We start from the raw sequence: 13,971 nt of genomic DNA, 5'->3' as shown, positions 1-13,971 counted from the left end.
TGGTTGGCTCCCAAATTTAGAGTACTAACTAAGATCGTTTATGAAGTTTTGGGTGTATATGAACATGCACATTTTCCTAGTTCTAAAGTTTTCATCAAATTCTCAAAGGGATCCATGGCTACAAAAGAGGTTAAGTACTACAGGTGTAGATGGAGTATTTTTGGGGGGTGTAGAGGGTGCCTGATTTATCTTTGTATTCCAATACCTATGTTACAGTGACCTGCACATAGTAGGGACTCCTAAATTTGTTACTTTAATAAATATCAAAAAGGATATGTGTTATGATGGCAAATATTAACATTTAAAACAAGTCTGGCTTCATCCTAGGGATGAAGTATTCAATTTTGGTGAAGTCTGTCATTCGTTGTCAAATAGGAAGAGGTGCCAAGTTTAGAAGTCCTGGTGATGCACAATATTAAGCAACTGGTTTTAGAAGTTCATTATTTCTTTGCTTGTGTTTTTAAGCAACTTGAGGAAACTCCTTCTCTCCTCTTTGTTGAACTTGAGGATGGTTTTGTTTGTTTGATTGTGTCAAGTTTGAAGGCTGCTCAGTCATGCAGTCCTTCTAAAGGTTCCCCTCTGAACACAGCGGAAAGACTTGGTGAACATGAGCCCCCTCCAGGAGAGACCACGGCCTAAAAGAAGTGACAACTTCCAGAGAGTAGACACAAACCTTCCAGTAATCTGCTTTGTCTGCTCTGACTGGATGTTTCTTACAAAAATGCACATCTGCTAATAAAAAGGGTTTCCTGGACACAGTTACCCGAGATTGTAAAATTTAGATACATACGTGCCTCATACAGAAGAATAATTGAAACAGGTGAGGCGCTTGGCCTGTCAAACTGTGTCATAGCTAGAGGTAAAAGTACAAGGTTGTCCACTGCATCATTACTGTAATTGAAAAACTAGAAAACAACCTAAATGCCTATCAATAGGAGACTAGTTAAAGGGATTATCATATATCCTAACAATGAAATACTAATGCCCGTTCAACAGAAGGAGGTAGTTGTAATATACTGAAATGGCACTATAACTAAGATACATTTTTTTTTGAAGAAGATTAGCTCTGAGCTAACGTCTGCTGACAATCCTCCTCTTTTTGCTGAGGAAGCTTGTCCCTGAGCTAACAGTCGTGCCCATCTTCCTCTACTTTATATGTGGGATGCCTGCTGCAGCATGGCTTGATAAGCAGTGTGTAGGTCTACATCTGGGATCCAAACTGGTGAACCCTAGCCTGCTGAAGCAAAGCATGCAAACTTAATTGCTATGCCACCAGGCTGACCCCAAAGATACATTTTTTTAAAAGTGAAAATCTGGGGGCTGGCCCTGTGGCTGAGTGGTTAAGATCGCGTTCTCTGCTTCAGCGGCCCAGGGTTTTGCTGGTTCAGATCCTGGGCGTGGACATGGCACTGCTCCTCAGACCATGCTGAGACGGCATCCCACACGCCAGGCAACTAGAAGGACCCACAACTAAAATATACAACTATGTACTGGGAGGATTTGGGGAGAAAAAGCAGGAAAAAAAAATTTTTTTAAAAAGTGAAAAGTTTATTGCTTTTTAAAAAATTTTTTATTCTGAAATATTTATGGACTCAAGAGAAGTTGCAGAAATAGTACAATAAGTACAATAAGCCTCATGTACCCTTCATCCAGCTTCCCCCAATGGGACATTTAAAATAGGTCTTAAAGAAAAACAAAGTAGGTTACAGGATGGTATATATGGTAGGATCCTATCTGTGTAAAAATAAAACTGAATGCATCAAACTGCTAGCACTGTTTGTCTCTGGGGAATGAGATGTGATATGCAGCAGGAGAAGGAGCAAATGAAAGACTTTTACTTTTCAACTTATAAATATCTGTACTATTTAATGTAGATAGCTATATCTATATACCTATATGGATGTCTCTCTCACTCTCTCTCTCTCTCTATATATATATATATCTAGATATGTATTTCAAGAAGCATGTATTGCTCTTATATTTAAAAACACCCAAAACAATAAATTTAGGAGAATGATGGCAAATCCATGCAAATTAATTCAAGTTTATAAAAATTAGTTATTCTAATTTTGACAAATTTTAAAATAGCATGGAAGCTGCAATTCAGAATTGTATTACAGTGGGCTTGCCCAGTGGCATAGTGGTTAAGTTCGTGCACTCCACTTCGGTGGCTCAGGGTTCTTGGGTTTGGATCCTGGGTGCAGACCTATGCACTGTTTGTCAAGACATGCGTGGTGGTGTCTCACATAAAAGTGGAGGAAGATTGGCACAGATGTTAGCTCAGGGACAATCTTCCTCACAAAAAAGGAAAAAAAGAAGAAGAAAGAAAGAATTGTATTGTGGGCATTCCATGACTACTGCCTTAGGACTCACTACAGTCCTCATAGAATATGGCTTGTAAGAGGGCATTTTTCATGAATCACAAAACCCCTTTTCCACGATTCATGGATTGTTGGGCCCTTTAGGCAAGATTACACTACACCCTGGAAGCCAAAGTGTAAGGTAATTCTATAAGGCCTTAGTTTCTATATTTGAATGTAATTTTACTAGCAGAATTATACTATGACCACTTCTCCCTAAGCCAGCTTTTGAATGGGCATGAACCGTTAGTAGCTAGAATTCAAACCTGGCTTTGGTATGCAATCTTGACTATTTTAAGCTCTCTGATTCCCCATGTGCTTTTTATCAACCTTTCTCCATTCTGCAACTATTTGAATTATCTGGTACACAATCAAAAATGCATTCCCAGCTGTATTGTACCAGTCAGTAGTGGGTGACGGGGCCTTCCTGTATCATTTCTCTTTGAGCTCCAGTGTACTTATTTGTCCTCCTCATCCTATCTATTTGGAGCTGTCCCAAATTCCACAGGCCGCTCCACTCTGGGGAGGTGGAGAGAGAAAGGGAAAATGAATGGAAGGTGACTGCGGCTGACTGTCCAGGGTGTATAACGTAACACTCAATTGGTCACTGCTAATATATTTAAACATTTGTTTACTGAGTAATTTATCTCTGGCACATTAGGAAGCTGTTACTGGTGTTAGAGAGGAGTAATTACTGTTTCTGTGATTAAGTTGAAATCAACACAGATGCATGGTTAACAAGACATGGTATTTATATGATATTTGTAAGTTGTATAAATAGATTTTTCTTCCTTGAATGCTAACCAGAAGCACATGAATCATTCATGGTGTTTATGTGACTGAATGAATGCTGGTTCTGTAAGCAGAATTAGCAAAGAGGTTGATTCATATGAAAAATATTGTCATTTCTACTTTCTGTTTATCAGAACAGCCTGAATTAAAGAAAACTGAACATATACTCTTCAAGTTACAATAGCAATATTCCCATTCCCTGGTAGACGCACGCACACACTTGTGCCTATTGATCCATCCCTTCAGCCATCTATCCACCCATCCATTCAGCCAATATTTATTGCAAGCCGACCATATGCCAGGCTTTATGGGCAAGGCTGAGGATATAAGAGTTAGCAAACAATAGATCTAGTTTCTGTTCTCACTGGGTTTACAAAACCTGGGGTAGAGACTGCCAGTGACAATTGCTCAAATAGTTACATAATTGCCAACTGACTCACATGCTCTGAAGGAAAAGAATAGATTGGGTGAGAATGTATAAGAACTTAATCTAACATGAGAGGGTCAGGGTGGGCTTTCCTGCAGGAGTGGTGCTTGAATTAGGATACAAAGGATGACTAGGAGTTAACTGGGTAGAGGAGGGTGTGTGATTGACGACTGTGGGTAGTTGGTGAATGCGTGTGTGTGTGCATGTGTGTGTGGTGTGAGTTGTCCAGCACTGGGAAATTTATGTATGAAGGCTCTGGGGTGGGAGGAAAGATGAAGATGTCAAAGAATTGAAAAAATGGCAGTTGGCTGGACCACAGAGAAACAGGGTCAAGTGACTGAGCATGAAATGAGGGAAAGCAGGGCCCAGAACATGCAGTGCATTGTAAACTGTGGAGAGAAATAGGTGCAACTGGAAAACTTTGAAGAGTTTTAATCACAATCAAATATGTTCCCATTCTCCACCCCCAATACACATTACACACAAAAGAAACAGAAGGGAAACAGATGTCCAAAAGCTGTTGGGGCACTGTGTCATGTTTGCTATACCACTATATTAAAATTGCTCTTATTCTTATTCAGGGCTCTGTGCACAACCATGGCATGACAATTAAGAGATTTTTTAAAAATAAAATGTTCATTTATTTTTGTGATCTGTTACTCACAAAGCTCCTTCATCAAGCCCTTTATGAAACTGAGACACATAAATGTATAGGACCACTCTGAAGACATCAAGAAGGTACAAAATTCCCAGCTGGACCCATAAGGCTGTCCTGGTCAATGCCTGGCTTGGGCTTTTGTTGTGTTTATAGAGCTGCTAGAACTCCACACTTGCGGAGACAAACGGGAAAATCAATAGAAGCTGGGTGTGTTGCAGACCGAGTTAGAACAATGGCAATGAGTGTAGGCATTTCTGAGGCATCAGAACAACATCTTTGGTGTGAGAGAGCCCACTGTACACTCACCCTAGAGGACTCCCAAAGAGTTTTCATGATTCGGATGTGTTTTATGTGGCTACTGCCTGGCAGAAACCTTTGGCCTGGGAAGATACCACAGCCTCTCAATTGCTTTCACAAAAGTTGTCCACCACGTACAGGTGCACCTGCCCGAGAAAAGTCAACATGCTATAGCCAAAGGACGAGGCCTGAATGATGGAGTCCACATGCTGTTTATTTAGTTATCCTAGCATTATGACTTGGAATTATAGGCAGAGACATGTATCCACCAGTCCCCATGGCTGGGATGCAGTAACCCACTGTGTCGCAGAAAGGCACATTGTGGATCTGGAGAGGGAAGACCTCCTGAAACTTGTAAATGGACCCTCTGCGAGCTCAGCCAAGACATTCGTGTCACAGAAATGGAAATCGCAAATGAAACCCACCACAGGGCCAGCTCAGGAGGGCTGTCTAGCCAAGAGATTCTGAACAAGGAGGTTGGGGGGAAAGGAAAATCTATGCTGCATACTCGTGTGTGAAAATCTCCTCTGGGACTAGCTTTTGAAATCAAGATAATAAAAAAACAGTGAGTCTTTGAGGATGATAAGATGAGAGGAATTTTATTTGTAATTTGTAAAACAATAGCGTCTGCTTTCAGCAACTAGTCTCCGGAGAGTCCAGAGTGAAAGAACATTTAACTTGAAAATTGCTCTTTATAAATATTAATCAGACGGTCCACAAAAGTCTATAAGATGTGAAAGCTATTTTAACCTAAGCAGACCAGTTAACTGATAGTTGTGGTAAATATCTGTGTATCCAGCTCTGTGCTAGGAGCAATGGGTGTGTGTGCGTGTGTGTGTGTCTTGTGGGGTGGAGAGTGGTGCATTCATTCTGGTGCAGAAAAAGGCTTTTTTTTTTTTTTTTGACGAGTTATTTTTTTGGCAGAATGGATGAAACTGACTGTTGTGGTGTCATGGAAACCTAGCCATGGAAACCTTATAGAAATATCAGGAGATTAAAGCAGGGAGTGTTGAAGAAAGCACCATAGAGAGACCAACTGATTCTTGTAGATTCTATAAAAATAACCACTTTTATCCGCCTATTTTCAGTGAGAGAATCTCACTATTTGGAAAATCATGCTAGCTATTCTGCCGCTTTTCTGTACAAATAGCTAATAAACAACTTGGAAAACAGTTACTCATCTTAAATTGAACTGAATTGACTCGGATGTCCGGTTTGGAGAACTGAGGAAATGAAGCTCACCTTCACATCTAGTGTGTTCCTCCAGGCTCCACGTCAAGAACATCAGCAAGTCCCATTAATTTTATGTCATAAATATGCCTTGAATCCACTTCTCTTCATTTCTGCCTCCAAGCTGCAAGCTTTATCACCCTCTCCACCGCTGAATTCTCCTCATATGCTTTCATGGCTCTCTGTGCTTTGCGTTCACAGCACTCACCACACCTAATGTTCATTCATTCGTTTGTTGTTGTATTAATTCATTCACTCATTCATTCAACAAATATTTAGCACCCAGCATGAGCTTTCAACACAAATCAAGTCAGGTCGGTTCCCTGCCAAAAACCTTTCAATGGCTTCCTGTTGCACTTAGAATAAAATACAACCTCCCAACCTAACCTAACCATGTTGAGCCACAGACGATAGTATTTTGGTCTGAATATATCATTAAGTGACCAAATATGGTTTCAGGTCTACCTTATGGAAAGCAGATGAATTTTCAAAAGAATGAGTGTCCTTTCCAACCCCTTCATTTTCAACATCCACACGGATGAGCTGGCGCAGCATTTCATTTTGTACCAACATTTTTCTTAAGTTTATTCTGTTTTTTTAAAAGATTGCTTTCCTTTTGACTATCAGATCATCTCCTGGAAAATTGCTATACGATGAGCTAGTTAGCCTCTCTGAGCTGCAGTTTCCCCATCTGTAAAATGGGAATGGTCGTATTTGACTCCATACCTTGCTTTGAAGGTTGAATGACCCAAAGGGCACAGGACCTGCGGCAATGTGGATGTTGAGTTACGTGTTCTTCCCTGTGAGCACGTGAAACAGCATTCCTCCCATATTGTTGTAGATAAACAAACTGTCTGACGTGGGCATCAGAGAATGCCACCGAAAGAATAACGTGATTGTTTACTTCACGGCAGGGTAAGAGTTGGAGCGAGGAGGCATCTGCAGCCCGGGTCACTGGTAACTTGTCATAGTGACTGAGCTGACACTAAGCCTTATTCCGAAGCAGGTATTTTTGTGCAGTTAACCTTCTCTGGGACGGTGATTATGCAACGTGTTTGTTCCCTGAGCACACATTGTTCTCATGAGGCCAGCATGGTCACTAAAAACCCTCCCTCCTTTAGAATCTTCCTATTTGAAAATACCAGGCAATGTCACAAAAAGGCTTACAGGCTGGGCCGAGGAGCTGAAAGAATTCTGAGGTGAAGAGGCTCCCAGCTCCTTGTGTGGGACTTCCCGAGGGTCAGCCCTCGACCTGATTGAAAGCTCCTGCCGCCAGGCACCCCTTCCACTGCCTCAGACCTACAAACCTGTTCTTTAAGTGCTTTTGTAACCTTATCGATTTTTTCTCATTGTACAAGTAAAATGGACTCAGGAGAGAGGGAGAGAGAGGGAGAGAAGGAAGGCACGGGGAGAATGAGAATACAGAATGTATAGCAAGAATAAAATACAGATCACGAGTCAGTCTACCCTCTCCCTACCTCCTAACAACAATATAACTTTGATTGACATTTGGTTGTAGGCTTCTGGATTTTTTTTCTATGTACCTAAATAGACATGTTAAGTGATTAAGTGTATGGACTGCGGGATAAGACCGCCTGGCTTAAATCCCAGCTGTGTCACTTATTAGTGAGGAGGCCTAAGGGAAATTATTTTTAGCTCCTCTGTCTGAGTTTCCTCATCTATAAACTAGAAATTTCTCCTGGAGTATTGTGAGGATTAATGAAATAATACATGTAAAATGTTTAGAACTGTGTCTTGCACATAGTAGGTGCTCAATAAATGCTATTTAGCTGTACAATTATATATAAAAATTGAGTTGGGAACATTTACCTGTGTAACTTGGGAAAAGAAGAAGAATGTCTGTTATTCACAGCTGATTCCCTGGAGCACATAGTAAGTAGTCAAGAAACATTTGTTACATGAATGATAGAGCAAGTCAATGAATGAATTTATAAGAAATATATGAGTGGATAAATGATGAGAATGGATCAATGTAGTATAAATGCAGGAGAACCCAGTGAAAAATTGCTGGCTGGGGAGAAACCTTGAGTGCTGGCAATTTTTCTAGAAGTACTGGCAAAACTTACATTAGGTGCTTGAGGCCTTCTTGGGAAGAGTAGAATCTCATGGAAATCTTCTGGAACGCAGTGGGAGGAAGGGAACTGTTCAGCCAGGTCAGCAACTGAAGATGGATCATGGAGTCTCCTTACTTGTCGCATCTCCTCCTACCACTTAAATGTCATGCTCATGTTTCTGAGGAGAGCTGAAGTTCTTCATTCTTGAGTCTGGCTCTTACTCCTCCACATGCAGAAGGAGGCTCCTGATCGGAAAATACCAGAACCTTCCACTGACTCCAGGCACTTCATTGCCTCCTGCTGCCTGGGTTTATTTACTGTCTTGAAGAAATGACAGAAATCAGTCACTCACCACAAGGTCTCTGAAAAACCTCTGCAGAATTTCTCCAAGCAAAAAGCCCCATCTTACCTTCCAACTCAGACCGGGGAAATGTTTCTAGCTGATGAGCAGCTCTAAGTTATCAGTGAAAGGCAGTGCTTGGGAATGACTCAAACATTAGTATTTCCAGTCATGGGGTTCTTAGAAGCGAGCAGTCTCAAGGGGGCTTGGAGAGGAGGTGTGAAGGGGTGTGTGTGCCAGAGATGCACGGCGGGTTGGGCTGAGGGCCCGTCTGAGGCCTGGCATGACAGAGGGCAGTTTCACACACTCCTCATGGTGAGGCCTGTTTTCCACCCTGGTGCAATACCGTTACATCACTCTTCTCCAGTTACAGGAAATCCAGTGAGTGCCAGCCACAGCAGTTTCCTGAGATCCAACACAAACACACCCACCCCCCTCAGTCCTGGAGGCCGACAACGTGTGAAGGAAAAGCCAATTTACAGCATCCTTCTGTTGGACCTGAGAGGCTGAGGGTGAATCCACTGGGCGGGTGGACAGTGGGCAGCTTTCTGAGTGCGTACATGACCAGACATCAGGGACACACACCCCTGTCTTTTTCTTTATTCTTTTAAAAGTAGCATTGTTTGAATTCCATTTTTCATTTGACAACTACCAGGGCTGGAATCCCAGATCTGCTGCTTACTAACTGTAAGACCCTGGGCAAGTCCCACGGGCTTGCTAAGCCTCAAATTCATCATCTGTAAAATGGAGAGAACAATAGGATCAATCCTCAAGTGACACGTGAGAATTAATGAGAGAGGCCACATAGAGAACTCAGCGCAGGACCTGGCACATACTATATGCTCAATAAATATTTTCTATTATTATCACCATCTATTATTTTCTATTATATCATCTATTATTTTCCCTGATGAGTAAGATCTTGAGAGCTTTATTGGCCATTTTCATATCTCTTTTGTGAAGAGTCTACTCAAATTTTGTTGCCCATTCTTTCATTGCGTTACTTGTCTTTTCTTACTGATTTATGACAGTTTTAAGAAAGTATAGTATAGGGGCCAATCCCATAGTTCATGTGCTCCATTTTGGCGGCCCAGGGTTTCTACAGTTTGGATCCTGGGCACGGACCTAGCACTGCTCATCAGGCCATGCTGAGACAGCGTCCCACACAGCAGAACTAGAAGGACCTACAGCTAGAATATACAACTATGTACTGGGGGCTCTGGGGAGAAGAAGAAGAAAAACAAGATTGGCAACAGATGTTAGCTCAGGGCCAATCTTAAAAAGAAAGAAAAGAAAATATATTATAGATACATGTCTTCCGTTAGTTAGATGAAGGCAAATATCTGTTCCCACTCTGCAGTTTGCCTTTTCATTTTCTTGACAATATCTTTGGATGAGCAGAAGTTTTTAATTTTAACGTAGTCCAATTTATTAATTTTTTTTCTCATAATTGGTGCTTTTCATGTCCTGCTGGGGGAATCATTGCTCATCCCAACGTGATGAAAGTATTTTCCTATATTATCTTCTAGAAGATTATTGTTTTTCCTTTTCCATCTGAAGTTGATTTTTGTGGATGGTGTAAGGTAGGGGTCATGATTCATCTCCCCCTCCCCCCAATATGGAAATTCAATTGACTCAGCATCATTTGTTGTAGAGGCCATCCTTTCCTCATTACAGACTGACACTATTGTCAGAAATCTGGTGACCATATATGTGGGAATCTTCTCTGGATTTTATTCTATTGGTTTATTTGTTTGTTCTTATGCCATCACTGCACTTTCTTAATTACTGTAGCTTTATAACAAATCTCAAGATCCAGTAATGCAAGCCCTCCAGTTTTCTCCTTCAAGGTTATCTTCACTAACAACCTGTGAAATTTTTTGCACACATACACACATACAGACAAATCTGCTGTGATTTTCATCCAGATTGGTTCGAATCTATAGAACAATTTGGGAAGAGAATTATTGAGTCTTTTATTCAATGAACATGGTAGACCCCTTCATTTATTTAGATTTTCTTTAATTTCTTTCAGTAATGTTTTGTAGTTTTCAGTGTAGAAGTCTTAAACATCCTTCACTAGATCTGTCCTAACTTATTTCATGCTTGTTTGATGCTTTATATAGGGTATTTTTAATATTCCATTTTCTAATTTTTGTTGACAGATAGAAATACAGCTGGGTTTTTTTTATACTGACATTACAGCCACTAATCTTGCTAAATTCAATTATTGCTTGTAATAACCTATCTGTAAATTAAAAAAAAATTCTGTGTACACGATCTTATCATCTGCAAATGATGACAGTTCAAAAGCAGTTTTGGAGACCTTAAATTATGTACATTTCCAATTTACAGAATATATATGTCACCCATCACAATATTTAAAATAAAGAACAAACTGCCTTTTACTCCCTTAAAATTTTTAATTTATGATTTTGTGATTATGTCGGATAAACAGAAGCATGTCCCCAAAGCAATGTCTACTTCTGTTCACAAGAAAATTCAGCACCCACACGAACCCCTAAACTTGTTACAGGGAAATCATTTTTTTCTTTCACTTTTACCATGCTAAGGTGGAAACTAGTTTCTGGGGACAGAAGTACTGAAAAGTAAATAGAAGTCTGCACATGTACCAGTAAGTACTCTCCCATCTGACTTCGTACACTTGCATTGTATGAAATATATGCAATGATTTCACACAATTTTATCATTGGTAAGTATTTTTGAAAATATGTTATTTTCTATCTAAACATAATTGGACACTACATTCTATAGTTGTCAATATTGTCTGAGATTCTAGCACTCAAGGAAGAGATGATAAATATAAGACACATGGGCCCCTATGCCCACCTCCTGTGATCATGGCAGACATTGCCAATCAATCACAACATTCTCTACTATTTATCCCAAAAGTGGCCTCAGAATCCTTAATGTGGGATCCCAGGCAATCACTACTACCAGTTGATGCATTTGTCACTTAAAACGAAACCTATTTGTCATTTTTAACTTAGAATTTCTGACAGCGCTTAGCTCCACTATATCCTTAAAGCTTCTGGAAGCCTGCTCCTTCCAACATAATCATCCTCAATTTTTCTCTGAATTATCCAGTATTATACAGCTGTGATTGAACTGAGCTGCATTTAAGGTGGTGTGAAAGATAACTGGCTGGCGGGCTAGCTGCCTCAACAGGCCTGTTTGGGTAGACAATTTCTTGGTGAGGTAATCTCAGGACAGGACCTAACCCTCACCTTTGTAGCTTTGGACACTTTATTCAGGCAGCTGTCCCTGAGTTTATCAGGGTCCTGGCACTGACTTGGAGAAAACTAACTGGAGATAGACCTATAAATCAGAATGCCAACTGACTGATGTGTAGTGGGAGCGTAAAACTTTCCAATGGGTAGAATACTGCTTTCCATTTCTCAGGACATTCACTCCCTTGTATTAATCTACCTGGGAAATTGAATTAGGAATTCGAGGTTTAGTGGTTAAGAACTCAGGTTCTGGAGTGGAATCCCAGGCTTGAATCCAGATCTTGGTCATTTCAGGCAAGTTGTCTTTAGCTTTTAAATCTCAGTTTTCTCATCTGTATATTGGGGGTGAGGGTAATAGTAATTACTTCTGAGGATTCAATGCATTAATGCATGTGCATCACTTAATAGCTTAGGATCAGGCACAAAGTAAGGAGTCAGCAAATAATAAATTATTAGTGCAGACCCAGCACAAAGGGAAGAGAATATGTTTAAGGACTGTTTTGCTCAGACAATGGAGAAGCTTTGAACTGCCACTCCTCATTTTTAGGGGCCAAAATCATTAGCGTTATTCTGATAAAGCATCTGTCACTTTCTTTCTGTTGGATAGTTTTAGATGAATATCAACAAATTGTTAAACACTGAATCTCTGTTCTCTAGATTTCATGCTCACCTCCACCTTTTCTGATGACAGTCACTGTAAGGTTAGATTAAATAAAAGGACTAGGTTATAACTTATTTGTATTGGTTACATTCTAACCCTGAGGATGGAGGCTGGGCCAGCATCTTCATTAGACAGACTGAGAGATACTTTGGTCTTTTGGCTGGCCTCAGGACACAGTTTGATAGCGCCTTGGGAGAGGCAAGGAGGAACACCAAGGTGCAGGTGTGTGTATTTTTATTGTGATTTTACTGGAGGTGGGGGGAGATGAAGAAGGGCATGTTTTCTGAGTGGCTGAAGTGTGTTATAGTCACTTCACATGGGCTATCTCAGTTAGTCTTCATAATACCCCTATAACTTCGGTTTTTTAATCCCCATTTTATAGACAGTGTCCGCAGATGTGAATAACTGGACTCAGGCTCCACAGGTGGTGCATTTGAACATCTGTTGGACTTGAACCCAGAGCCATCTGATATCAGAGTCCTTGTTCTCTCCACCACACCTTAGTGACTACTTCTAGCTGAATTTTCAAAGGTTGACATTTCTTCTAATCTCATCTCAAAAATTATGGTTTGAAGACTCTGTATTGTAGTGTGATCACAAAATCTTTGTCCATTTATAGAAAAGTTAGAAGACAGAGAGCCATGCGGGGATTCAGGAGAATGATACCCAGTGGAAGGAAGAAAGAACTTAAACCAATCGTGTTCAGACTTGAGTGTGTATCAGATTCACCTGGAAGGCTGGATAAAAGCAAGTTGCTGGGTCCCACACAGAAAGATTCAGTGGGTCTTGGGTGGGAGCTGAGAATCTGCATTTCTGACAAATTCACAGGTGGTGTTGATTCTGCTTGGTCCAGCGATTACACTTGGAGAAGCACGGCTGATTCAAACAATGAGAGAGAAGGAAACAAGAAAGGAAAAGACACTGGGTCTGAGGGTTCAATATAAAAGTTTTATTCCCTTTCAGCTCCATATCCTTTGTTTTACAGGATCCACTCTCTTGTTGCCTATCACTTCCATCACCAGTCCAATGTGCCTATTAATTCTGGGAGTGCTGGAGAGGTGGTTGGATAAGACAAAGGCAAGGGGAGCGAAGTGGTAGCGAAGGGAGAGGAGGCCATGAACTTGGTGAACTAGGCAGCAGCTCTGTTACCTACCAGCATCCAGGTTGCCCTTTCCAGAGGGAGAACTGACTTTGGCCTGGCCTTCGGCAGGGAGGGGTGGACCAGCTTAGAGAGTGATATCAGGCAGCAGATGCTCTCGAACCATTCCAAAGTGAGGGATGTGGACAGCCAGACCTCCAACAGAGAAGGTTCAAACCACGGAATTGGCTCTGGAATCACTTACCCATGTTTCTATACCGATACTTGAACCAAGCCACGCCAAAATTTTCCTATCAAGCTGCTCCCCATGCACCCCCACCAAATTGCCGAAAAGAACAAAATCCAAAGAGGAGGCTATTGGAACCCTCCCCATGTAGGCCTGACAACTCACCTCGGGAAAAAGAGCATGAAAAAATTAAGCAATTTGCTCTACTGCTTATTATCCAATATTGGACCTCAAGTCTGGAATGTGGTTTGAAGTAGTTAGGGAAAAATATTTTCTTCTTCACAGATTGTCCTTGGGCAAAGAAGAATGTCAACAAACCTAGGAAAAAGCTTTATCTGCAGTTATCTGCCTCCGCAGAGGTGTTTGCTTTTCTCTCTCTCTGGCTTCATGTGTTGTTTTAGGTGAGAATAATAGTGATGAATTTCAGGCATTGTTGGCTTTTCCTGAGCAATAGGTTTGCAAGGTTCCTGAGAGGCCTTGTTTTCTCCGCCTTGAAGAGGAAATGCTGGTGTTAGATGTTTTCAGTCATTTTGAGAGGCAATGTGAGGTTAATTT

General features: G+C 41.0%; 1 long non-coding RNA gene across 1 annotated transcript in view; it reads right to left on the bottom strand.

Moving 5' to 3' along the window:
* LOC124242903 (uncharacterized) overlaps window positions 1–8,421 on the bottom strand; it is a 54,482-nt gene extending 46,061 nt beyond the window's left edge. Inside the window, exons 1-2 of the long non-coding RNA XR_006889539.1 lie at window positions 8,249–8,421; window positions 7,852–8,160 (exon numbers count right to left, since the gene is read on the bottom strand). This is a non-coding gene — a long non-coding RNA (uncharacterized LOC124242903). The remainder of the gene's footprint in view (window positions 1–7,851; window positions 8,161–8,248) is intronic.
* Window positions 8,422–13,971: the final 5,550 nt, after the last annotated feature.

This window comes from Equus quagga, chromosome 7 (genome assembly GCF_021613505.1).
Source record: "Equus quagga isolate Etosha38 chromosome 7, UCLA_HA_Equagga_1.0, whole genome shotgun sequence".
NCBI classification, from domain to species: Eukaryota; Metazoa; Chordata; class Mammalia; order Perissodactyla; family Equidae; genus Equus; species Equus quagga.
The sequence above is the reverse complement of the archived record's forward strand: the minus strand, read 5'-3'. Positions and strand labels throughout refer to the sequence as shown.